The sequence below is a fragment of the Sciurus carolinensis genome, chromosome 14 (genome assembly GCF_902686445.1).
Source record: "Sciurus carolinensis chromosome 14, mSciCar1.2, whole genome shotgun sequence".
Taxonomy (NCBI): Eukaryota; Metazoa; Chordata; class Mammalia; order Rodentia; family Sciuridae; genus Sciurus; species Sciurus carolinensis.
The window spans coordinates 37,269,629-37,297,081 of record NC_062226.1 but is presented as its reverse complement, the minus strand read 5'-3'; the positions used below and the strand labels follow the sequence as shown (position 1 = coordinate 37,297,081).

The window sequence follows — 27,453 nt, the reverse complement described above, 5'->3', positions numbered from 1 at the left end:
TTGTGGCTGTCCAGATCCCATACTTGAAGAACCTTTAATGCTGGAGTCTAATCTGACTCCAATTATTTCATGGAGAATGTCATCTTCCTTGGTCTCCTTCGTAATTTGTCCTTGTCTCATGATGGCACCAGTACATTTCTGCCTTTATAGAACACATTATCTGGTTAAGGTCTTGAGATGTCCAGATGGATCTATGCCCATCTGTGTCTTGCTCTTTTTGTCTTTGTAGAAGTCATTTTTAGGGTCAAGGCTATTTCCTTTAATGTCCTTCAGTGTAGACTGTTGGCATAATGCCAAAGTATTGCTCAGTAAAAGACATTCTGAGCTTCAGTGCAGTTGAGATACAACTTTGATGAACTGTCTCAATCCAAGGAAGAACAATTTTTAGAATATTAGAATATACAGTTATAGATATGTTTTTTTAAAGGTTTGATCTTATTTATTTGTTATTCTTAAAAATTCTTATTTTTGACTGGACTCACAAGTAGATGCTCTTAGAGAGGGTAGCCTGCATCTCTTGGCAATCTGTTTCTGGCATTTTTCTTTGCTTTCTTTCATGCTCTTGATCAAAAGTTTGGCATATTCTGTAGCCTCTTCCTTTTTTTTCTTAGTAGGCTGTTTCTTCAGAGCAATATGCCCGGCACCTGTGTTGCAGTACATGAGGAGGAACGAAGACGCTGAATCTTTGGTGAATCTTTGGTGCTTTTGTCCTAGGTTTTTTTTTTTTAACCTTCCTTGCTTAAGGGTTTTCTGACAACATATTGGTGGACATTATCTTCCTTAGAGAGATTGAAAAGTTTGCAGATTCTACTAGCTCTTTTGGGTTCCAGTCAACCAGCACAGTACTATCCATAAGTCCAGGAATATCCTTCTCTCCTTTTTTGACAATAACCCAGTTGAGAACACTCAGATTGGCATCCATAGTGCAACCTTGAACAAACTTGCACTTTCTCCAGTTCTTCTTGGTCTGTAACAGGAATGCTGCTTACACAGTAGCCGGCAAACACAGCCATGGATCAAAACACTCTGCTTCATGAGGAAACCTTGTTTTTTCTTCCTGCCACTGATTCAGACCACATAACCCTTCCATTCTTCACTCAGAGCATCAGCAGTAACTTCTGTGGCCACACGCTTCTCATAAAAAGTACAAAGTTTGCATTCATTGTCCACTTTGATGAGTTTCTGGCAGCCAGTGGCTGGGAGGAGGTATTTAGCTTCACATGGTCCAGCCGATCACCCACAGGCGCCTTGAAAAGGAACAGTTATAGGTGTTCTTAACCTTTTTTGATTACAGCATTGAAAGTTTAGGACCTCTACCCAGGGGGAAAATGCACAGGTGTTTATAAACAATTTTAGTAGGTTTGCAAAGTGTCTGGAGCTCATTTGCTGAGCCTTGGTTTAAAAAGAAAAATAAACAAATAAAAATTTTAAAACTGACCAAGAAGAAGATAAACTGCATATTCTTGCAGCTCTTCTCCATAAGTATTGTTTGTCAAGCTTTTGATTTTTATTGAACAGTAGTAAGTTCAAAATTACTCCTTGAGTACAAATAGCCTGTATTCTAGAATTGTGTGCTTTGTATCTCAGATCTTTCTTCAGAAACTAACATTGACCCAAGCTGGCAAATGACTATTATAGGACACCTTTAACTGTTTCTCTTCAGGTGGTTTGGTGCTAAAATATGTCAGGATTAGATTAACTTATGACATTTTGTATATTCAGTCTATGAGGACCAATTGCCTCCAAGAAGAACCTTCTCTTTGTTAATTTTTTTGTTTGTTTGTATCCTACCCATTTCCCTCTCTATTCCATTGTCTTTTCATCTTTCATCTCAAGTTTACTGGAAGTAAATGGTGAATCAAAGGTCAATTATTTCTCTACCCCTCACCTCTATGACCTTAGAAATAAGGGAAATTAGATCTACAACCAAGAATTAAATTGTAACATCAACACAGATGAAGGCAAATCTACCCCAAATCACCTTTAAGACAGAGTAGCCAGGCATAGTGATGCATGTCTATAATCCCAGCTACTCAGGAGACTGAGTCAGAAGGATCACAAGTTCAAAGCCATCTTGCACAATTTAGCGAGAACCCTGTCTCAAAATAAAATTTAAGTGTTGGTGTGATAAATTGCATTTATTGATTTCCATATGTTGAATCAATCTTTTATCCCTGGAATAAACCCCACTTTGATCATGGTGAACTATCTTTTTGATGTTTTTGCATGCATTTTGCCAATATTTTATTGAGTTTTTGTATCAATGTTTATTAGGGATATTGGTCTGAAGTTTTCTTTCCTTGATATGTCTTTATCTGGTTTTGGTGTCAGGGTGATACTAGCTTCATAGAATGAATTTGGAAGGGTTCCCTCCTTTTCTATTTTATGGAATAATTTGAGTATTGGTGTAAATTCTTCTTTAAAGGTCTTGTAGAACTCAGCTGAGAATCCTGGGCTTTTCTTTGTTGGTAGGCTTCTGATAGCATCTTCAGTTTCATTGCTTGAAATTTATCTGTTGAAATTTTCTATGTCCTCTTGGTTCAGTTTGGGTAGGTTATATGTCTCTAGAAATTTGTTGATGTCTTCAAGATATTCCACTTTATTGGAATATAAATTTTCAAAGTAGCTTCTGATTATCGTCTGTATTTCAGTGGTGTCCAGGGAGCTCTTTGCTTTTTCATCATGAATTTTAGTAATTTGGGTTTTCTCTCTCTTTTGCTTCTTTGACTTGGCTGAATGTTTAGCAATTTTGTTTATTTTTTTGGAGAACCAACTTTTTGTTTGGTCAATTTTTTTAATTGCTTTTGTTTGTTTCAATTCCATTAATTTCAGCTCTGATTTTAATTATTTCCTATCTTCTGCTTTTGCTGTTGGTTTGTTCTTCTTTTTCTAGGACTTCTAGATATAAAGTAAGGTTATTTACTTGATGATTTTCCATTCTTTTAATGAATGAGTTTATGCAGTGAACTTTCCTCTTAGAACTGCCTTCATAGTGTCTCAGAAATTTTGATATGTGGGGCTGGGGTTGTGGCTTAGTCATGGAGTGCTTGCCTTGCATGTCTGAGGCACTGGGTTTCATCATCAGCACCACATAAAAATTAATTAACTAATTAATTAAAGATATTGTGTCCATCTACAACTAAAAACATTTTTTAAAATAAATTCTGATGTGTTGTCTCACTATTCTCATTTACCTCTTTAAGTATTTTTTATTCCATCCCTGATTTCTTTAGCTATCCTTTGGTCATTCAGTAGTGTATTACTTAGTCTCCAGATTTAGAGTAGCTCCTATTTTTTATTTTATCATTTTTTAAATTTTATTCCATTATGATCTGATAGAATGCAAGGTATTAACTCTATATTTTTGTATTTGCTAAGCATTGCTTTGTGGACTAAGATGTGGTCTACTTTAGAGAACATTCCATGTGCTACTGAAAAGAAAGTATATTCATTCGTTGATGGACGAAATATTCTATATATGTCTGTTAAGTCTAAATTTTTAAAAAATTTTTTAATGTGTCTTTAATTGTTGATGAAACTTTATTTTATTCATTTATTTATATGTGGTATTAAAAATCAAACCCAGTGTCTCATACATGCTAGGCCAAGTGCTCTACCACTGAGCCACAATCCCAGTCCCAAGTCTAAATTATTAATAGATTTAAAGACAGGAATCAGATGATTATCTCAATAGATGCAGAAAAAGTGTACGACAAAATTCAGCATCCATTCATGCTCAAAACACCAGAAAAACTAGGGATAAGTAGGAACCCACCTCAACATTGTGAAAGCTTTCTGTGCTAAACCCAAGTCCAACATCATTCTAAATGGAGAAAAATTGAAAGCATTCCCTCTAAAAACTGGAACAAACAGATATACCCTCTCTCACCACTTCTATTCAACGTAGTCCTTGAAACTCTAGCCAGAGCAATTAGACAAAAGAAATTAAAGGAATACAAATAGGAAAAGAGAGCTCAAACTATCCCTATTTGCTGATGACATGATTCTATATTTAGAAGACCCAAAAAACTCCACTAGAAAGATTCTTGAACTCATAAACAATTCAGTAAAATAGCAAGGTATAAAATCAACACCCATAAATCAATTGCATTTCTATACACCAATGATGTATAAATGAAAGAGAAATAAGGAAAACTATCCCCTTTACAATAGCCTCAAAAACAAAAAACAACAAACAAACAACTTGGAAATCAATCTAACAAAAGAGGTGAAAGACCTTTATAATGAAAACTACAGAACACTAAAGAAAGAAATTGAAGAGGCCTTCAGAAAATGAAAAAAATCTTCCATGTTCTTGGATAGGCAGAATTAATATTGTCAAAATGGCCATACTGCCAAAAGCACTATACAGATTTAATGCAATTCCTATTAAAATTCCAATGACATTCTTCAAAGAAATAGAAAAAGCAATCATTAAATCTATTTGGAAAAATAAGAGGCCCAGAATAGCCAAGGCAATCCTTAGTGAGAAAAGTGATGCAGGAAGCATCACAATACCAGACTTTAAATTATACTACAGAGCTATAGTAACAAAAACAACATGGTACTGGCACAAAAACAGACATGAACACAAATGGAACAGAATAGAAGACACAGAGACAAACCCACGTTAAATACATTATCTCATCCTAGATAAAGGTGCCATATACATACTTTGGAGAAAAGATAGCCTCTTCAACAAATAGTGCTGGGAAAACTGGAAATCTGTATGTAATAGAATGAAATTGAACCGCTGTCTCTCACCCTGCACAAAACTCAACTCAAAATGGATCAAGGACCTAGGCAGACCAGAGATCCTGCGCTTACTAGAAAAGAAAAGCAGGCCCAACTCTCCATCCTGTCAACTTAGGAACTGACTTCCTCAATAAGACTCCTAAAGCACAAGAAGTAAAATCAAGAATCAATAAATGGGATGGTATCAAACTGAAAAGCTTTTTCACAGCAAAGGAAACAAGAACGTGAACAGAGATCCTACAGAATGGGAGAAAATCTGTACCATCAGATAGAGCATTTATCTCCAGGTTATACAAAGAACTCAAAAAACTTAACACCAAAAAAACCAAAACCAAACCAAACCAAACAACAACAACAACAACAAAAAACGCCAACCCAGTCAATAAATGGGCAAAGAAACTGAATAGGCACTTCACAGAAGAAATATGAATAGTCAAAAAAATATATGAAAAAATGTTCAACATCTCTAGCAATTAGAGAAATGCACATTAAAACTACACTCCAATCAAAATAGCCATTATCAAGACTATAGGTAATGATAAACGTTGGTGAGGATGTGCAGAGAAAGGTACACCCTTATATTGTTGGTGGGACTGCAAATTGGTGTAACCACATGGAAAATAGTATGAAGATTCCTTAGAAAACTTGGAATGGAACCACCATTTGACCCAGTTATCCCACTTCTTGGTCTATACCCAAAGGACTTAAAATTAGCATATTACAGTGATACAGCCACATCAATGTTTATAGCAGCTCAACTCACAATAGCCAAGCTATCTAACCAACCTAGGTGTCCTTCAAAGGATGAATGGATAAAGAAAATGTGGTATATATACACAATGGAATATTAGCCACATATTACCTGGCATTTGCAGGTAAATGGATGGAACTGGAGAATATCATACTAAGTGAAATAAGCCAGTCCCAAAAAACCAAAGGCCAAATGTTCTCTCTGATATGTGAATGCTAACAACAAAGGAGGGTTGGGAGGGAAGAATAGAAGTTCATTGGTTTAGACAAAGGCACAAAGGGAAGGGAGGAGGAAGGGGAATAGGAAGGATAGTAAGATGAATCAGACATAACTTTCCCAGCCTTGTATTTGAATACACGACCAGAGTAACTCTGCATCATGTACAACCCCAAGAATAGGATCCTGATTACAATAAAATATACTGTATGAATGTGTAATGGTTTGGATATGAGGTGTCCCACAAAAGCTCACATGTGAGACAATGCAAGAAGGTTCAGAGGAGAAATTACTGGACTGTAAGAGTCTTAACCCAATCAATGAATTAATCCCTGATGGGATTAATTGAAGTGGTAGGGTGTGGCTGGAAGAGGTGGGAATTGGGGCGTGGCTATGGGATATATGTTTTGTATCTAAAGAGTGGAGTCTCTCTCTGCTTCCTGCTGATGTGAGCTGCTTTCCTGTGCCATACTCTGCTACCACAATATTCTGCCTCACCTTGAGCCCTGAAGAATGGAGCCAGCCTTCTATGGACAAAGACCTCTGAAACCATGAGCCTTCAAATAAAACTTTCCTCCTCTATAATTATGTTGGTCAAGTCATTTAGTCCCAGCAGAGAAAAAGCTAACTAAAACAGTATGTATATTTGCCAAAATACATTCTACTGTCATGAGTAACTAAAAAGAACAAATAATAAAATAAAATAAAATTTAAAAGCACTAGGGATGATGCTTGATGGTAGAGCACCCTTGGGTTCAATCCCCAGTACTGAAAATTAAAATAAAAAAAAAAAGACAGAATAGACATGCTATGACTTGTCGAAAACATTTACCTAAAGAAAAGTCACAGAAGTGCTATCAGTTAGCAATGGAAACACAGAAACAAGGGGAAACAAGGGTGTGAGAAGTGTACTTTGATTATGCCTATCCCAATTTTGTCCAAGGGAGAGATCATAGTTCTCAAACCTAAGCATCCCTACCTCTCCCTTGTGGCTTGATGCTATTAAATACCTGAAACACATCACAGTATATTTCCCTTGTTCACCAAGCAGGCTTCTGATTATAATTGGTTTCTCATGTGTATCTTTCTTTCTTTTATTTTCCAGTACTGGGGATCAAACCCAGGGGTACTCTGCCACTAAGCTACATCCCCAGTCCTTTTTATTTTTTATTTTGAGGTAGGGTCTAACTATGTTGCTGAGGCTGGTCTCAAATTTTCAGTCCTCCTGCCTCAGCTGTCCAGAGAAGCTGAGATTAGAGAGGTGCACCCCTGTGCCTGGTTTCTGTTTATTTTTCTAGAAGGAGAAATATGTGAGTGTGGCAAAACAAATATTACAGTCAATGAGATAGTTCATCTATTTCATTACAAATAATAATCAGTCATTCTCAGCCTCTGAAACCATATTGTTAGTTTGAATTATAGATTCAGGCTCAGTGAACAGCCAAAACCAAATTTGTGAGCCTAAAAATTGAAGTCCAGATCCCAGACTTTGGTATATAAAAACAATGGATAAAAATCCAATCTGATTTTTCCTCTTAACTGTTGACTGCAACCCCATTTTCATTCCCACTTCCAGTACTTTATTCATTTTTTTGTCTGGATTACAAGATCACCATCTTAATTCATTTCTTGGTTCTCAAACTATACTCACACTAATGCTATATCTTTCTAAATCATAAGTCTGATCATACTTATTTATCTTTTAAATTATTCAATGGTATTCTGTAGTGTTTTCCTCTCTGTGCCCTTTCACATGGGAGGCTGTTGCTCACCTCTGCCTGAAAAACTCTTATCAACCATATTAATTAAGCTGACATGTGCTTTATGACATGACTCAGGAACTATCCAAGAAAACCATAGTCTGGTAATACCTTGTCCTTGTACTTCCAAAATACTCTCTCCTTATCTCTGTTCTTATCCACCACACTATTTAGCAATTGTTTACTCATGTCTCCCCTTCAAGACTGAATTTCTTACAGCCAACCAGATACTGTGTGTGTGTGTGTGTGTGTGTGTGTGTGTGTGTGTGAGAGAGAGAGAGAGAGAGAGAGAGAGAGAGAGAGAGAGAGAGACAGAGACAGAGAAAGGGAAAGAAAGAGAATCAATTGTCAGATATTACTGTTTGAAATATCATTGTAATTTATGGTGTTTCCCATAAATTGCCATAACATATAATTGAAAAGGTAAGTAATCACTCCCTCTTAAATGGAGATTTTTCTTTTTTTTTCCTTGCAGTACTAGGGATTGAACCTAGGGATTCCTGTATGCTAGACAAGTACTGTACTACTGAGTTACATCCCCAGCCCTTTTTATTTTATTTTGAGATGGGGTCTTGCCAAGTTGCTGAGGCTAAACTTGTAATCCTACTGCTTCAGCTTCCCAAGTAGTGCATGCCACTGTGCCCAGTATTTTAAAAGTTTAAAATTATTAATTCAATTTTTTGAAAACCCATTGGTTAGTATTGCATTAAATTTGTATATTAATCTTGGAGATAATTTGCATCTTTGCAATGTTGAGTTTCCCTATCCAGGAAATTCTATTTATAGCTTGTCTTAGGAGTGACCATATGCCCGGCAATTCAGTCTCTCTCTCTCTCTCTCCCTCTCTCCCTCTCTCCCACCTGAACCCCCCTCCCTCCCCTTTTGGCACTGCATATTAAACTCCAGGGCATTTTACCACTGAGCTCTATCCCCAACCTTTTTTTTTTTTAATTTTGAGACAGGGTTTTGCTAAGTTGCTCAGGGCCTCACTAAATTTCTACGACTGGCCTCCAACTTGTGATCCTTCTGTTCTCAGCCTCCTGAGCCACTGGAATTACAGGCATGTACCCCACACCCAGCCCTCTCCTCTTTCTTAGAATTGTTTAGTACCAAGACAACTAATTTAGAACTTCACCATGAGAAATATCATGTCTAAGGCATTGACTTTTAGTGGCCAACTCCATCCAAGAGACCAAATTGGAAATCCTATAATTTATATAGCTCTTATGTGGTTTTTGTTTGGTTTAGTGTGGTTTTGGTTTAGTTTGGTTTGATATGGTTTGGTTTGTGGCACTGGGAATTGAAACCAGGGATGCTCTACCACTGGGCAACATCCCCAATCCTTTTTTATTTTGCAACAGGGTCCTACTAAATTGCCTAGACTGGCCTCAAATTTATAATCCTCTTCCTAAGTACCTGGGATTACAGGCATTTGGCATCATCCCCACCCTACCTTCTTATGTGGTACTGACATTAAGACATGGTATTTGATAGTCAAATACACTGTCTGAGTTCTAGTGATATTTCTTTCCAAATAACTTTGATAAGCATTATAATCCAAGAAAAAATTTCCCCAGGAAGTGATAAATGTTCAATTTCAGCATTTTCTGTTCTCTAAAAACTGCTTCCTTCAATCTCAAAAAACCAAAGGACGAATGATATCGCTAATAAGTGGATGATGACACATAATGGGGCTTGGAGGGGTTAGTGTTAGGGTTAGAGTTAGGGTTAGGGAGGGGGGCAAGAATGGAGGAAGGAAGGACTATATAGAGGGAAAAGAGGGGTGGGGAGAAGGGAAAAAATAACAGAATGAATCAAACAACATTACCCTATGTAAATTTATGATTACACAAATGGTATGCCTTTACTCCATGTACAAACAGAGAAACAACATGTATCCCATTTGTTTACAATAAAAAAAAAAAACTGCTTCCTTGACTCTGTAATAACCAAATGCTTAGTTTTAAAAAGTAGAATGTTTCTAAACTGGGAGTAGTGGCACATGCCTGTAATCTGGGCCACTTGAGAGGTTGAACTAGGAGGTTCTCTAGTTTGAGACCAGCCTGAGCAAACTGAGCAAGGCCATGTCTTAAAGGGTGAGGGGAGATGGGAATGCAGTTCAGTGGTAAAGTGCCCCAGGGATTCAGTCCCCAGTATCACACATACACACAAGTAGTAGAGCTTATCTTTATTAGTTATATTTTAACTTCATGCATCCCTTTCTAAAGAGGAACTCTGAATTTCATAATGAGATTTACTTAGGCTATACTTTAATCTTAGCATATTTATAAATTCTCTCTTAGGTAGATTATTTCCAGGGAATATTTCCATTGACAGTAATATCAACTCTCATTAATTTCCTTTGAAGGGTATGTCTGTGTGTGTGTAAAGTTTCTATTTAAAATTTATTTGTGTCTTTTTTGGATCCTGTAGCCTATCAAGCACCGCATTAAGACCAATGATACAATTGACCACTAAGCATGACTCAGAAGAAGTTCATCAAGAGTTAAATTCAGGAAGTGGCAGGATTCTCTGTAAAATTGGAGTTTCAGAGGAGCTGCCCATCTGCCTGATTTATTGCAAGAAATGCAATGTGCAAGACTGTTAGTCTTGCTTTAGACAGCATTTGTCTGGATAGGCTACTGTGATTTTAATTTATTGGACTGGAATGAGAAGATATAGAGAGAATGCCAGAAAGGTTATTGAAAATCCCTGAGAGATACACTGAAGAAGAGAAATTCCTGAAAGAGATTGAGGTTATGTAACATCAGAGTGGCATGTGTTTGAGAATTAGGGCAAGTGGGAAAGCTTTAGAATTTCAGAGATTGGTGCTGAGAAAAAAGAAAAATGCTCATAATTAATTTTATTGGCTACCACCCTCATAATAAGTCAATAGATCAACCAGATTTTAGGGTCCAAGACCTTTGACCCTAGCACCTAATGCAGTGACCACATTATCACATGAGGGAAGGTGATAGGTGAATGGAACCATCCAAAGTAGCATACTTGAAGGGCTGAGTGCTTGTTCATCTCAGTGCTCATCAACTGGAAAGAAATAAAAATATAACTTGAGCAGGCTCTACTTTGATACTTGCAGACTTCCAGGGTTTATGGGAGTCAGGAGATACTGTATGAAATAAGGAATTTATAAATACAGCTGTCTGAAAATGGAAAAGTGGTTTTGAGAGACAGTGATTTCTTCTTCACTGCAATTATTTAAGCAAGGGCACCAAGATTACTGAATGCAAGAAATGACTATTTGGGGTTGAAGGATGGACTAGATATCTCCCAGTACCCTTCCAATTTTGAAATTCTGCAGTTTCCAGGATCAGAGTGACCCTAAAAGGCAATCCAAGATTCAGAATGACTCCCATCTCAAACATTTTTGGTGGGAATGGAAAGCAATTCTGCTTACTTGGGGCTTAGTTTAATTAAAACATGTTCAGTCTGTCCCTCTGTGACTCCCCTTAGATCCTGTCTCCATATGATATATGAGTAAACTACCTGACAACTCCAACCAGCACTGTGATGCAGGGATATCCCCAGTTTAATCTCCAAGCCAAGGTTTCCTGGGGCCATATGGGAACAAGGAGCCTCACACTGGTGTGACTTAAGCTCCCATAATTTTTTGACCTGATAACATAAGAAATATGCTGCCTGTTTGTGTGAAGTAGATTAGTAGAGCATAGGCCATGGGGAAAGAATTAATATGTGGAGCCCAGAAATTCCCTTACAGTTTAGGATGTTGGATTTTCTTAAGTCACAGGAGCGCCTCACTTTATGGTTGCCACACTTGTATCTAATGAAGTAGGAGAGTGAGAGAAATGTGCCTTTGGATTGATTTCAGCTGAGAGATGTACAGATCCCAGAGCAGATTTTAAACATCATCAGCTAATGTGTTTGTGTTCTTTTATAGCAATTGTCTTGTTAAAGTTATCAGCAGGAGACAGTTTGTAACAAGTATTTTTTAGAAAGCATTTTCTTGGGTAGATAGTTTTGATTATTTTGTGCTTGTCTTCATTCTTGATTCAACCAACTTTCTTTTTTTTTTTTTTTTTTGTTCAGCCTATCACCGATTTAGAAGATAGGCCCTGTGCTGTGACTTTAGATGACATGGTTCACTAAATAGAGGAGATTAAATTTTAAAAAGTTGTAACATGAGGAAGAAAATATGATTAGCTTTGAGAGAATAAACCAATAAAGTGTTGTGGGAATTAAGAGTAGGAAGGGATTATTTCTGTATGTTGTTGCAGAGGAACTCCATTGAGAAGTTCATGGAATTTACACTGGCCTTTGTTAAGATAGCCCTGGAGGATTTTTTTTTTATTGTAAACAAATGGGATACATGTTGTTTCTGTTTGTACATGGAGTAACAGCATACCATTTGCATATTCATACATTTACATAGAGTAATGATGTTTGATTCATTCCGTTATTTTTTTCCTTCCCCCCCCACCCCTCCCACCTCTCTTTTCCCTCTACACAGTCCCTCCTTCCTCCATTCTTGCCCCCCTCCCACCCCCCATTATGTGTCATCATCCGCTTATCAGTGAGATCATTCGTCTTTTGGATTTTTGAGATTGGCTTATCTCACTTAGCATGATATTCTCCAATTTCATCCATTTGCCTGCAAATGCCATGATTTTATTATTCTTTATAGCTGAGTAATATTCCATTGTATATATATATACCACAGTTTCTTTATCCATTCATCAATTGAAGGGCATCTAGGTTGGTTCCACAATCTGGCTATTGTGAATTGAGCAGCTTTGAACATGGATGTGGCTGTATCTCTGTAGTATGCTGATTTTAAGTCCTTTGGGTATAGGCTGAGAAGTGGGATAGCTAGGTCAAATGGTAGGTCCATTCCAAGTTTTCTAAGGAATCTCCACACTGCTTTCCAGAGTGTCTGCACTAATTTGCAGCTCCACCAGCAATGTATGAGTGTACCTTTTTCCCCACATCCTCTCCAACACCTATTGTTGCTTGTATTCTTGATAATCACCATTCTAAGTGGGGTGAGATGGAATCTTAGTGTAGTTTTGATTTGCATTTCTCTTATTACTAAAGATGGTGAACATTTTTTCATATGTTTGTTGATTGCTTGTAGATCTTCTGTGAAGTGTCTGTTCATATCCTTAGCCCATTTGTTGATTGGGTTATTTGTATTCTTCGTGTAGAGTTTTTTGAGTTCTTTATATATTCTGGAAATTAGTGCTCTATCTCAAGTATGAGTGGCAAAGATATTCTCCCACTCTGTAGGCTCTCTCTTTGCATTGCTGATAGTTTCCTTTGCTGAGAGAAAGCTATTTAGTTTGAATCTATCCCAGTTATTGATTCTTGCTTTTATTTCTTTTTTTTTTTTTGGGTGCTGGGGATCGAACCCAGGGCCTTGTGCTTACAAGGCAACCACTCTACCAACTGAGCTATCTCCCCAGCCCCCTTGCTTTTATTTCTTGTGCTATGGGAGTCCTTTTAAGGAAGTCTGATCCTAAGCCAACAAGTTGAAGATTTGGACCTACTTTTTCTTCTATAAGATGCAGGGTCTCTGGTCTGATTTCAAGGTCCTTGATCCATTGTGAGTTGAGTTTTGTGCAGGGTGAGAGATAGGGGTTTAGTTTCATTCTGTTGCATGTGGATTTCCAGTTTTCCCAGCACCATTTGTTGAAGAGACTCTCTTTTCTCCATTGCATATTTTTGGCCCCTTTGTCTAGTATGAGAAAATTGTATTTATTTGGGTTTGTGTCCGTATCCTCTATTCTGTACCATTGATCTACCTGTCTATTTTGGTGCCAATACCATGCCGTTTTTGTTACTGTTGCTTTGTAGTATAGTTGAAGTTCTGGTATTACGATACCCCCTCTTTCATTCTTCCTGCTAAGGATTGCTTTAGGTATTCTGGGTTTCTTATTCTTCCAGATGAATTTCATGATTGCTTGCTCTATTTCTGTAAGGTACATCATTGGGATTTTAATTGGAATTGCATTGAATCTGTATAGCACTTTTGATAGTGTGGCCATTTTGACAATATTAATTCTGCCTATCCAAGAACATGGGAGATCTTTCCATCTTCTAAGGTCTTCCTTAATTTCTTTCTTCAATGTTTTGTAGTTTTCATTGTAGAGATCTTTTACCTCTTTGGTTAGATTGATTCCCAAGTATTTTATTTTATTTTTTTGAGGCTATTGCAAATGGGGTTGTTTTCCTCATTTCCCTTTCAGCTGTTTCGTTGCTTGCGTATAAAAATGCTTTAGATTTATGCGTGTTGATTTTATAGCCTGCTATTTTGCTGAATTCATTGGTGAGGCCTAGAAATTTTCTAGTTTTTGGATCCTCTAAATATAGAATCATGTCATCAGCAAATAGTGACAACTTAAGTTCCTCTTTTCCTATCCATATCCCTTTAATTTCTTTGGTCTGCCTAATTGCTCTGGCTAGAGTTTCGAGGACAATGTTGAATAGAAGAGGTGAAAGAGGGCATCCCTGTCTTGTTCCCGTTTTTAAAGGGAATGGTTTCAGTTTTTCTCCATTAAGAATGATGTTGGCCATGGGCTTAGCATAAATAGCCTTTATAATGTTCAGGTATGTTCCTACTATCCCTATTTTTTCTAGTGTTTTGAGCATGAAGGGGTGTTGTATTTTGTCAAACGCTTTTTCTGCGTCAATTGAAATAACCATATGATTCTTATCCTTAAGTCTATTGACATGATGGATTACGTTATTGATTTACAAATGTTGAACCATCCTTGCATTCCAGGGATGAACCCCACTTGATTGTGGTGCACAATTTTCTTAATATGTTTTTGGATACGTTTGCCAATATTTTGTTAAGGATCTTTGCATCTATATTCATCAAGGATATTGGTCTAAAATTTTCTTTCCTTGATGTGTCTTTTCCTGGTTAGGGTATGAGGGTGATATTAGCTTCATAGAATGAATTCGGCAGGGTACCCTCCTTTTCTATTTCCTGGAATACTTTGAGAAGTATTGGAATGAGTTCTTCTTTGAAGGTCTTGTAGAACTTGGCTGAGAATCTGTCTGGTCCTGGGCTTTTCTTGGATGGTAGATTTTTAATGGCTTCTTCTATTTCATTGCTTGATATTGATCTGTTTAAATTGTGTATGTCCTCCTGGTTCAATTTGGGAGGAGCATATGTCTCTAGAAATTTGTCAATGTCTTCAGTATTTTCTATTTTGTTGGAATATAGATTTTCAAAGTAGCTTCTCATTATGTTCTGTATCTCAGTGGTGTCTGTCATGATATTTCCTTTTGCATCATGTATTTTAGTAATTTGAGTCTTCTCTCTCCTCTTTGTTAGTGTGGCTAAGGTTTTGTCTATTTTGTTTACTTTCTCAAAGAACCAACTTTTTGTTTTGTCAATTTTTTGAATTGTTTCTTTTGTTTCAATTTCATTAATTTTAGCTCTGATTTTAATTATTTCCTATCTTCTACTACTTTTGCTGTTATTCTGTTCTTCTTTTTCTAGGGCTTTGAGCTGTAATGTTAGGTCATTTCGTTGTTGGCTTTTCATTCTTTTCTGGAATGCACTCCATGCAATGAATTTTCCTCTTAGTACCACTTTCATAGTGTCCCAGAGATTTTGATATGTTGTATCATCATTCTCATTGACCTCTAAGAATTTTTTAATCTCCTCCCTGATGTTTTTTTTATCCATGTTTCATTCAATAGCATATTATTTAGTCTCCAGGTGTTGGAGTAATTTCTGTTTTTTATTTTGTCATTGATTTCTACTCTCAGTTCATTATGATCTGATAGAACACAAGGTAGTATCTCTATTTTTTTGCATTTCCTAAGGGCTGCTTTGTGGCATAACATATGGTCTATTTTCGAGAAGATTCCATGTGCTGCTGAGAAGAAAGTGAATCCGCTCATTGATGGATGGAATATTCTATATATGTCTATTAAATCTAGGTTTTTGATTGTGTTATTGAGTTCTATGGTTTCTTTGGTTGGTTTTTGTTTGGAAGATCTATCTAGTGGTGACAGCGGTGCGTTAAAGTCACCCAGAATTATTGTGTTGTGGTCTGTGTGATTCCTGAAATTGAGAAAGATTTGTTTGATGTCCAGGGATGCACCATTGTTTGGGGCATAAATATTTACTATCGTTATGTGTTCCTGATTTATGGTTCCCTTAAGCAGTATGAAATGTCCTTCTTTATCCCTTCTGATTAACTTTGGCTTGAAGTCCACTTTATCTGATATAAGGATGGAAACCTCCGCTTTTTTACTGAGTCCATGTGCATGGTAGGTTTTTTCCATTCCTTTCACCTTTAGTCTGTGGATGTCTTTTTCTATGAGATGAGTCTCTTGCAGGCAGCATATTGTTGGGTCTTTCTTTTTAATCCTTTCTGCCAGTCTATGTCTTTTGATTGAAGAGTTTAGGCCATTAATGTTCAGGGTTATTATTGAGATATGATTTGTATTCCCAGTCATTTGGCTTATTTTTGGTTTTTAAGTTGGCTTGGTTTCTCCTTTGAGTGGTTTTTCTCTAAGGTAGTTCCTCCCTTTGCTGACCTCCATTTTTGTTTTTCATTTCCTCCTCATGGAATATTTTGTTGAGAACATTCTGTAGTGCAGGCTTTCTATTTGTAAACTCTTTTAACTTTTGTTTATCATGGAAGGATTTTATTTCATCTTCAAATCTGAAGGTTAGTTTTACTGGGTATAGGATTCTTGGTTGGCAACCATGTTCTTTCAGAGCTTGAAATATATTGTTCCAGGCCCTTCTAGATTTTAGAGTCTGGGTTGAGAAGTCAGCTGCTATCTGTATTGGTCTCCCCCTATATGTAATCTGATGCTTTTCTCTTGCAGCCTTCAAAATCCTATCTTTATTTTGAATGTTAGGCATTTTCATTATAATGTGCCTTGGTGTTGATCTGTTGTGATTCTGTGCATTTGGTGTTCTGTAAGCCTCTTGTATTTGATTTTCCATTTCATTCTTCAGGTTTGGGAAATTTTCTGATATTATTTCATTGAATAGGTTGTTCATTCCTTTGGTATGTATCTCTGTACCTTCCTCAATCCCAGTAATTCTTAAATTTGGTCTTTTCATGATGTCTCTAGGTCTTGGAGATTCTGTTCATGATTTCTTACCATCTTCTCTGTTTGGTCAACTTTATTTTCAAGATTAAATATTTTGTCTTCATTGTCTGAGGTTCTGTCTCCCAAGTGGTCTAGTCTTTTGGTGATGCTTTCCATTGAGTTTTTAATTTGGTTTATTGTCTCCTTCATTTCAAGGATTTCTGTTTGGTTTTTTTTTTTAGAATCTCTATCTCTTTGTTGAAATGATCTTTTGCTTCCTGCAGGTGCTCTTTCAGCTTATTGGTATTATCATTCATTGCCTGCATTTGCTCTCTTATCTCATCCTTTGCTTCGTGAATCATCTTAATCATGTATAATCGGAAGTCCTTTTCTGACATTTCTTCTAACATATTGTCATTGGATTCTATTGATATAGAATCTAGATTTGTTTGGATCATTTTCTTCCCTTGTTTTTTCATGTTGTTCATGTATCTTCCCCTCTAGCAGTGCAGATCTGGGGTATTGCAGATTTCCCCCTATAGGTTTATAGTGGCCCTATAGGTTTCCAAAACCCTTTCTTTAAGGGGAGATCAATATTAGCAGTGCCCAAATCAGACACTATGCAATCCTAGACCAAATAGCCCCTATGGGGACAATAACAAAATTGTCATAGTAAACAAAATGAGTTCAAATATTATCTTCGGTAAAACAAACAGGTTTGCAATAAGGTCTGCAGTTTCTAATGGAGGATAAAGAGGATGCAGAGGGATGTAGAATGTGGCTGTTAATGGGACAAGAAAAGAATATACAGAAGTTTTAGAAAATAGAAAGGGTGAGAGTATAATCAAAAGAAATTGAATGTTAGCATGCAAAAAAGGGAGAAAGAGACTCTGAGGGAACAGGTAAACAAAAAGAAAAGAGAGCAAGAAAAGTAAAGAAATAAAAACTTAAATTTTTTAAAAAGGAGAAAAAAGAAAATCTGTATAACAGTCATATAGTAATGAAACCTCCCTGTGTTCAGTAGCCTGATGCATGAGAGGTACCTGACAATGAGCTTCAAGCCTCCAGCAGGCGTCACAGGATGGGATTTGCCCCACCCAAAGATCGGAGCTACGGCTTCCAGGATTATCCAAGACGCCGCTCTGGCTTCAAAATGTGTTGGCAAATGGGGAGCTGCAGCTCAGAGTGTGGACGTGGTCAGCTGGAGGTCCTGGAGGTGGGATGCAGTTGATCAGGCAGGGGTCCTGGAGGTCCGGTGTGTTTGGTGTGGTTGTGGGATCCTGGAGGCCGGGTGCAATCAGTCGGTCTGGGGTCCCAGTGATAGGGTGCAGTCAGTTGGTCTGGGGGTCCTGGCGTCAGGGAGCAGTCAGTCGATGTGAGGGTCCCAGAGGCAGGGAGTGATCGGTTAGGCTGAGGTATCCTGGAGACGGGGCTCAGTCAGTCCGGCCAGGGGTCCTACAGGGCCTCGCTGTTGTCTCAAAATGGCAGCAGCCACATGTAATCAATCCTGCAGGTACTGTAACAGTGAACTTCCAGGCGACAGCAGGCAGCTGGTGCTCCACTGGTGGTCAGCGATCAGTTTGCTAACTGTTTTCAGAGGATCAGGAGGTGAACCTCGTGCGTTGGGTGATGGATAGGTATAAGGTAGGCGATGGACAGGCGAGAGGCAGGCAAATGGCGGATGATAGTCGCCTGACAGTGAGCAGTCTGCTCTCAAAAAAGGCGTCGATATGCTGGCAGACTGCAGGTCATCACAGCAGACAAATGGGGTAAACACCAGGGGATCGATAAGCAGCAAAAACTGCCTCACCAAGAAACAGATATCCTCTGCTTGAAACCGGAGTTACAGAGCGACAAGGAACGCAGCCTCCCTCTAGTCCGCCATCTTGGATCTAACCTCATGTGTACTTCTGTGCAACCCTTACATCTTTCACAGTTCCATAAGAAAGTGCCTTAGATATCTGATCACCCTTGATCATCTGGAGGATTTTTTTATACCTTTATTTTCCTTTATTTTATTTAATTATTTTTATGTGGTGCTGAGGATCAAACCCAGTGCCTCACACATGCCAGACAAGTGCTCTACCACTAAGCCACAACCCCAGCCCCTGTCCTTGAGGATAGACTGAGATAGAGGAGGGAACTTGGAAGGTATGAACAGTGGCATGGGTGTACGAAAGTGTGGACCATATATAGGCTAATTTGAATCAAGATAAGTAGTGGGAAAAAAAGATAAAAAAAAGTAGTTTGGATTCAAATCTGAGCATCTTGTATGTGAGGCTCATGATACCTCAACTTTGTTGAGTAACCCATAGAAGACCATTGAAGTTTTTTGAGTTGGTTGGTAAAAAGACACCATCAGTGGTCTGATTTAGGGTAGCAGTGGATAGATTATAACAGTGGGAAACAAATAACATGATACGGGATCCAGCAGCAAAGTATAAAAAGTCTGAGACAACATTTACTGGAATAGAAAGGAAGTAATAGCTTCAGGAGACCCTCAGATGGGATATATGTCTTGGCAGATGACCAGAGGAGGAACTAAAGGTGATGCCTGGATTTCATGAATAAATTACAATATAGTGAGTCAGAGGAACAAAATGTTTAAGATCAGGGAAGGTGAAGAATGTTGTTTTGGAACATGTTTATTTTAAGGTACTAGGGAACACCTAGGAGGAAATGTCCAACAGTATGAATTCAAGAATAAAGATAAAAGTTTTAAGAGTCATGGCTAGAGATGTGAAGAAAAGATGAGATCACCATTCAAGGAAAGCATAGACTGATGGATACAAGCAATACTTTGTGGTAAGAGCACCTGTCATGTATAAAGCATGTCAGAGGTAAGGAGACAAATTCAGAGCAATTATCTAGCCCTAGACCATACATTTGGTAAGTATTGATTCTGAGGTTTAAATTTAGGTCATTCTAAATCCACTACATCATACTGCAAAACAGTCAAAGAAGTAGTGGAAGAAAAACAGGAAAATGCACTGTCATTGAAACAGGGTAGGAGAGGTCTGTCTTAATAAACTTTGAAGTAACCATGGAATATAAAAGACTGAGACAAAAAGGTAAAATGTCTTCAAATGTTTCGCTAGTAGTTCTGGCTTTTGTTGGGGATTTGTGCCAAGGCCAGAGTCAGGGACATTGAGAAAGGCTATTTAAAGGCTTTGGACTGCACCTTGCCCAGCTAAAGGTTGACTTCCTATATTTTAATTTACTCAAAAAACATTCAGATATAAAATTATTCCCGAAAAACAGAGTTAACTTATAGAGTCTTATTGGCCTGAAACATGCCCTTGGCATGTCAATAAGAGAGTTAGATAGATAAGTACTTTTAATGCATCGATTTTCTTAATTGTTAAAAGAGGGTGGTTATAATTTAGTCTCACTGTCTCTACTTTCTATTTAGTACACTGCAATTAGCTTTGTCAAAGCCACCTTCATCTTACTAAATCCATGGTCTCTGTCCTTATCTTACTCAATATGCCTATAGCCTTTTCCTTCTTCAAGACCTATGCTCTTCTCTTTTCCTGTAGTTCATCTCATTCACTTCCAAAGCTTTAAGCACCATCTGTGCACTCATGACTTCCACTTCCTATCTTCAAGTTGAACCTCTCTCCAGAATACTAAATTGGTATATCCAACTGTCTTCCACCCCAAACCTCTATTTAGATGTTTTAAAGGCAGCTTGAACTTAACACCACCAAACCCTAACTCCTGATTTTCACTTACAGCCTCCTCCTTCCATTTTGGTAAATGGCAATTATCTTTCCAGTCACTAAAGAAAAAAACTTGGTGTCCCTCTTGACTACTCCATTTCTCTTACATCCAATTTTCAATTCATTAGCAAATGCTACTGATTGTACGTGCAAACTATATTCAGAATCTGACCACTTCTCATTCCCTCTAGTGCTCCCATCCTGGCCCAGACTACTGTCATGACTTGCTTGGATTATTACAACAACCATCAACTGGTTTCCCTGCTTTTGCACTACACTTTATTCTCAACACAGTGGTCCAAGTGATCATTGTAAGTAGATCAGAGCACTCCTTTGCTTAAAAACCTCCAGTGACTTTCCACATATTTCAGAATAAGGATCACCATTTTCTGCCCCCACTCAACCTCTCTGTTAACAAATTGTATTACTCTCTCACTATAACCTTTAGCTGTACAGCCCTCCTTGCTGTTCTTTCAAAATATCAAACAACCTTTCTGTGTTTCTAAAGTAGGTAAGAATTAATGAGCAGAGCAAGAAGGTGGCAATGTCCCTCCTTCTCCAGGACTGAGGGACTTCCTTGGGCTCCAGACATTTCAGTGCTAAAATCAGGAAAATCCAGACAAACCAGAATGAATTGGTCACCCTAAGAAGATGACTGATAGTAGGTGAAAAGGACCCATAGCACAAAAGAGGAGGCATTTGAACCAATTGGACAATGATGTACCAAGCTGTATTCAAGGATTGATGGGGGATAAGAAAAATGGTTCTATCCCTTTTCATAGGAATTTTGTGTTTCCCTGTTGATTTCTTCTAAGGACAAAAATGGGAGGGAAATAAGCTAAAGCAAAATGTTATACTTGAGAGATTTTGCCAGAAGATGTAAAGAACGATTTTTTTTTTTAATTTGGATATGAGGGTCTGTGTGCAGTTTGAACACTTGCCTAGCATATTCCCAGCATCACACACACAATAAGAAACAAAATAACAACAACAATAAATAAGTAGATGTGAGAAAATAAACAAGCTTTATTTAATGTATTTGGATTAGGATCTGGGAAATAATAAACACAATGAGACGTTTTCTTTTAAACTTTTGTTCTATTTAAAGCTCCCAAAGTATCCAAGTCCCATCCATTCAAGTCCCACCCATCCTTTCCTTGGAAAATTTTACCAACTGCTGTGATTCAAACTTAAACATTCTATGTTTGGGACATCATCATTTTCTAAAATGGAAAGTAATTTAAAAACCTGTATGGTTTGTTTGGAGGTCCTCTCTACCATGTCCCGCATGGAGGAGGAAAGGGGTTAACTGCCTGTAGGAGGATGTTGGGAGTTTTTCTATTACTCAAAAAATTTATCTACTCAGTGAACACACAGGAGCCAATATTGTTTTTATATGAGAGGGGGCGGGGCATGATGGGTCGGGCCAAACCAACTCTGGCCTCTTACAACAACAACATGCAGGTCATATGCAGGTAAAGGGGGCAAGGACTGGGTGGAGCTTCTGTGATGGACAGGATAGGGTGTGGAGTTAGGGGAGCCATCCTCTTAGGGGGAAAATTCCAGAAGGAGACAGGGAACCACTCCCACGCAGCGACACATGCTTCCCAGCAGTTCCTAGAAACCAGGCCTCTGCTGTCCCGTGGCTCAACCTAGTCTGATTCTGCTAAATAAGGATGGCTTCCCACAGTTTGTGCTATTCTGCTGCTCTCTACTTTCCTCTTTTCCATCCCTTCTTCCTCCAAATATTTTTCTTTGAAAATTTTGAAACTCTCTCCCTTCCTTAGTAGTTTTAAGTTTTTGGAGTGTCTGCTATGTGTAGTGTTATGCTAAAGTAAATATGTAAAAGAGACACAAAACCTGTCCTTGAGTGACTCACTTCCTAATAGGTCAATTAAGATATTCTCTTCCTCCCTTGTTTCTTCTCTTCTGTCTTATTTTTTCATTATTGTGCATCTATCTTACCCATCCTCTACCAGGTTCTTAAGCAGCACACAGAGTAGAATACATATAGTACATTGGTGCTCCAGATGTCAGTTGAATTACTCATCCTGTGAAGTAAAATAGAACTGGTTCGAATCCTATCTCTTATGCAGTGGGATAGGGCAGCTTTTTTATTTCTATTAATATTTTAAAAGATTCCTCTGGTTCACAGTTTCTGCTTCCTCCAAATTGCTTTCAGTTACTGGTTCAATCTCATCATTTTACCTGGTCTGTTATTACTTCAGTTTAGTGTGGGTGATCATCCTGATTTTTTATCTACCCCTTCTTTTCCTCCCCCTCCCTTCCTCACTCCCCACCACGCACTACACACATATAGGCTTATTCACACCAGCATTTAAAGTATATCACTGTTTTAGTCAGCTTATTCGTCACTGTGCCCAAAAGACCTGATAAGAATAATATAGGGAACTAAAAGTATTTTGGCTCATGGTTTCAGAGGTTTAATTCATCATCAGCCAACTCCATAGCTCTGGGCCTAAAGTGAGGCAAAACATCACGGCAGAAGGGTGTAGTGGAAGAAAGCAGCTCAGGACATGGCAACAAGGAAACAGAGTTCTGCTCACCAGGAACAAAATATAAACCCCAAAGACATGCCCTTAGTGACCTACCTTCTTCAGCCACATCCTGCTTGCCTATAGTTACTACCCAGTTAATCCACATCAGTGGATTAAACCACTGATTAGGTCAAAGCTCTTATAATCTAATTATTCTGCCACTGAACTTTCTTGCATTGTTTCACACATAAGCTTTTGGGAGATACCTCATGTCTAAACCATAACAATCACAGACTTCACTGAAAGTTTGGGCAGAACAAATGGTATTTATATGACACTAAAGCAAGCAAATGAAAACTGAAAACTGAATATTACATATTTGCTCCTTTCACTCGTCTCACAGTGTTACTCATTCTTTCTCCTATAAGACCCTTCACAATAAGCTTCACAGAATCAATTCCCTTCACTTTCTTATTCAGAGATACTTAGTTTTCCATCCTGCTCTTAGCTCTGTGACTACCTTTATATATCCAAAGAGTCTTGTGCTTGTTATCTTTGAATGGGTACAAATGCATTCTAGCCCTGAGCTTGGCTTTCCGCAGAGGCATTGAACCATCAAGTTCTTCCTCTATTATTGAGAGGAATTTGGGGATACAGAGGGGGAAAAATTACTGAATTTCGAAAGAGAGATGCCCTGAACTATTGGAATGCAGGAAATACCCATGAACCACTGGAATGCAAAGCGAGCAACTCCTGAACAACCCAGTGCCCATGTCCTTGCACCAAGAAAGCATGATGTGAGGGCAATACGCAAGCCCAAGGAAAACTAGCACAAAATTGTGTAACCCTGCCTGGACTCCACCTCCAACTCCTAGCCACTGTTACTAGAGGAGAGTCAAGTTGATGTCCAGGTTCTTGGCATCTTGAACAAAGAATTGAGCAAGACACACAGGAGAAGTAACCAGAGCATAAATTTATTGAAAGCGAAAGTATACTTCATAAAGCAGAGTTGACCTAGTAGGAGAGAACAGCTCTAGGTCCCAAGACCAGGAATCTGGTGTAGGGACATAGGTAGATACAATTGGCCATCCTTTTCCCACCAATCTATGATCGCCCATCGCCTGCGGTGGGCAATCACAACACGTACGCTTTTCTTGATCACAGGAACCAAAAGGGCTTTATTCCACAAGTCTCCGACTTATATTGAGAACATCAGCCTATCAGAGAGTAGACTACCAGGAAAGTCAGCCTATCAAGGAACAGTCTCCAGGCAGATACCAGGATTGCCTCATGTACAACAGCCAACCAGAGTTACTTTCTAAAACTTGTATATGAGTGCAGCTATGTCTGGCAAGTTGCCAGGCGCCATCTTAGAGATCATGCCACGGTCCGGCTCTGGGACCCTCAGAGCCCGCCCCTGACACCAATCCCCATGTCTGTGAGCTCTGGCCACTTTAGTCGTCTGTTCATCCTCAGGGGTATACGCTGGGTACAGCCTTCTTCATGAAAGGGGAATAAGGTCATAACAGGGATTGTTATTTCCTTTTGAACTGCCTCCTTGGCTACTTGGTCAACCATTTTTCTGCATATGAATATATTTTTTTAAATTTTTTATTATTTTGAGTTATACATGACAGTAGAATGTATTTTGACATATTATACATACATGGAGAATAACTTCCCATTCTCGTGGTCTCATTTTTTTTTTTATATATTTCTGTGGTGCCCCCAGCAATGGATGACTGCTCTTGTCTTGGGGAAGTATACTGCCTCCAGTAGTTGTAGAATTTATTCTTTGTGTTTGATTGGGGAGTTTTGACCTGTTAAAGACTGCTTTCCTTCCATATGACTGCATGGGCATGAAACACCATGAAGGCATATTTAGAGTTTGTATACACATTAATACCTATTTTGTCTCTTTATAAGGATTCTTGTTAGGGTAATGAGTTTAGCCTTTTGAGCTGAAGTCTCGGGGGGCAGAGGGTTAGCTCTATGGTTTCATGTAGTCTACTATGTATCCAGCCCTTCTCTGACCATTTTGGGCAGAACTGCTACTGTCAGTAAACCATTCTTTCTCAGGGTTATGAAGGCATGAATCAAACAAATTGGGTTGACTGGTGTAGATCTGAAAAACGACCTCTTCATGGGAGCTGTGTGTTGGGAGGTTGGTAGGCATTGAAGAGGCTGGTTAAGAATGTTACAAGTCCTGGGGTGGGTTGTAGTTCAGTGGTAGAGCACTTCCCTAGAACATGTGAGGTACTGGGGTTCAATCCTTAGCACCAAATAAAAATAAATAAAATAGGGGCTTGTGTTGTGGCTCAGTGGTAGAGCACTTGCCTAGCATGTGGGTTCAATTCTCAGCACCACATATAAATAAATGACTAAAATAAAGGTCTATCAACATCTAAAAAATACTTAATAAATAAATAAAGGTATTGTGTCCACCTGTAACTAAAAAATATTTTTTTTTAAAATGTTATAAGTCCTGACAGTGACATCAGGATTATCTAGTATTGCCTGGTATTTTGTAAGCCTTTCTCCAGTTATCCACAAGTAATATTTTATTCCTAAGATTTTTTTACCTGATGGGAAGTTTGGACTTCTAGGGAATGTCTTAAGGAAATCTTAATGGTTTCCCCCATTAATTAAGAGGACTGTGAGGCTGGGTTTGTAGCTCAGTGGTTGAGCACTTGCCTAGCATATGTGAGGCACTGGGTTTGATCCTGAGCACCACATAAAAATAAATAAATAAAATAAGGGCATTGTGTTAATTTACAACTAAAAATATATTTTTAAAAAAAGAGGACTGTGGCTGCCAGTATTACAAGCTGGTCACCCTTCTGCCTCTCCATCTAGTTTTTTTTTTTTTTTTTTCATTGTTGTTACTGTTTTTTTTTTGTTTGTTTGTTTTTTGAGAATAAACTAAGGTCTAGGTTGGTTGCCCAGGTTTTGAGTTAGGACCCCAGTAGTTATTCCTTTTTTCTACCATGTATAGGATAAAAGGTTTTGTTAAATAAGTTATTCCTAGGGCTGGAGCCTGGCTTAGAGCCTGTTTAAGGGACTTAAGGCCATATTCATTTCTGGGTCTCATTCTGTGGGCTCTTAATCTGGTCCTTTGGTCTTCTCATAGAGATTTTTCAGTGAGACTGAAGTTGGGGATCCAGATTCTGCAAAAGCCCAAAATATCCTAAAAAGAGCACAATTGTGGTTTGGTGGCAGTTGGACTTACTACATAAATGGGCTTTATCCTATCTGGGGAGATTTGTCTGGTTCCCATGGTAAGTATATATCCCAAGTATTGAGCCTTTTGTTTGGAGATTTGGGTCTTTTTCTTATATACCTTGTATCTCCTCTGCTACAAAATTGAATGCCTTGAAGTATCATGTTTGAAGACCTCTTCAGTCAAACTACATATCAACAGGTCATCCACATCCCAAAGGATCCCTCCCTGCTCAAGTTGGACATCCCTTAAGTCCTTTGCTTAGGCAAAGAAAAGAGGGCTATTCCTAAACCACTGAAGGAGGACTGTCCATGTATATTATTGTCTTTCCTTGTTGAAAGGGTTTTCCCATTCAAAAGCAAAGAAGTATCGGGATGCTAGGTACAGAGGGACTGAAAATACCTCATCTTTGAAATTCAGCACAGTAAACCAGATGATCTTTTCTGGTATTTAGGAGAATAAGGTATATGGGTCAGCACCCAAGGGGTGTACAGGGACCACAGCCTAATTGGCAAGTCCCCCACTGGGTTTTTTTTTTTGCAGGGAGGAGAACCAGGGATTTAACTCAGGGGCACTTGGCCACTGAGTCACATCCCCAGCTCCATTTCTTTGTATTTTTTTTTAGAGACAGGGTCTCACTGAGCTCCTTACCACCTCACTTTTGCTGAGGCTGGTTTTGAACTCTCAATCCTCCTGCCTCAGCCTCCAGAGCCACTGGGATTAAAGGCGTTCACCAATGCATCTGGCCCCCACTGCGTTTTAAGACAGGCAAAATTGATTGACAATGTCTAAGAAGTCCATATGGAACTAGTTCATCTATGATAGGCTGTAGTCCCTTTTTGGCTTTATCTTTTAAAGGGATATTGTTTTCTGTTAAGGTAATAGTGTGGTCCTTTAAGGTTATGTATACCCGGTAGGTATAAATTGTCCTTTCTGACTCTCCATTATACCAGGCCAGTGGATTTTCTTACAAATCAATGACATTTGGCATAGGAGTACCATCTCTAGCTAAGAGAATGGGTTGGGGTTTATATCCCAGTTGTAAGATAATTCTCAGTTTTTGCATGAAGAGGGATTGGGCAACTAGAAACTATTAGAAACTCATACATGAAGTTTTTGTCCAGGGGCTGGGGATGTAGCTTAGTTGGGAGAGTGCTTGCCTTGTATGCATAAGGCTCTGGTTCAATCACCAGCACCACAAAAAAAAAAAAAAAAAAAAAAAAAAAAAAAAAAAAAAAAAAAAAGTTTTTGTCCAAATTTACACAATCTATGGGGAGTAAAGAAATTTCTTTTGTTTTTTCCATCTATGTCTACCAGCATAGTGGTTTGGGAGGAAGGCTTTTCTGCATGAGTGGCTAGAACTGAGTAAGTGGCCTCCATGCCTTAAAGGAATTGAATTGACTTACCCATGACTTCTGAGGTTACCTAGGGCTCCTCGGAGGTGATGATGATATCCTTCAGTAGGGTCCACAGCAATGGCCCCAGGCAT

The 27,453-nt window shown here is 38.4% G+C and overlaps 1 protein-coding gene and 1 pseudogene across 3 annotated transcripts in view; one reads left to right on the top strand and one right to left on the bottom strand.

Annotated features, from left to right (window-relative positions):
* LOC124965001 (phospholipid-transporting ATPase FetA-like) overlaps window positions 1-27,453 on the top strand; it is a 142,044-nt gene that overhangs the window by 9,969 nt on the left and 104,622 nt on the right. The window lies entirely within an intron of this gene.
* On the bottom strand, window positions 463-27,453 carry LOC124964755 (40S ribosomal protein S6-like; annotated as a pseudogene).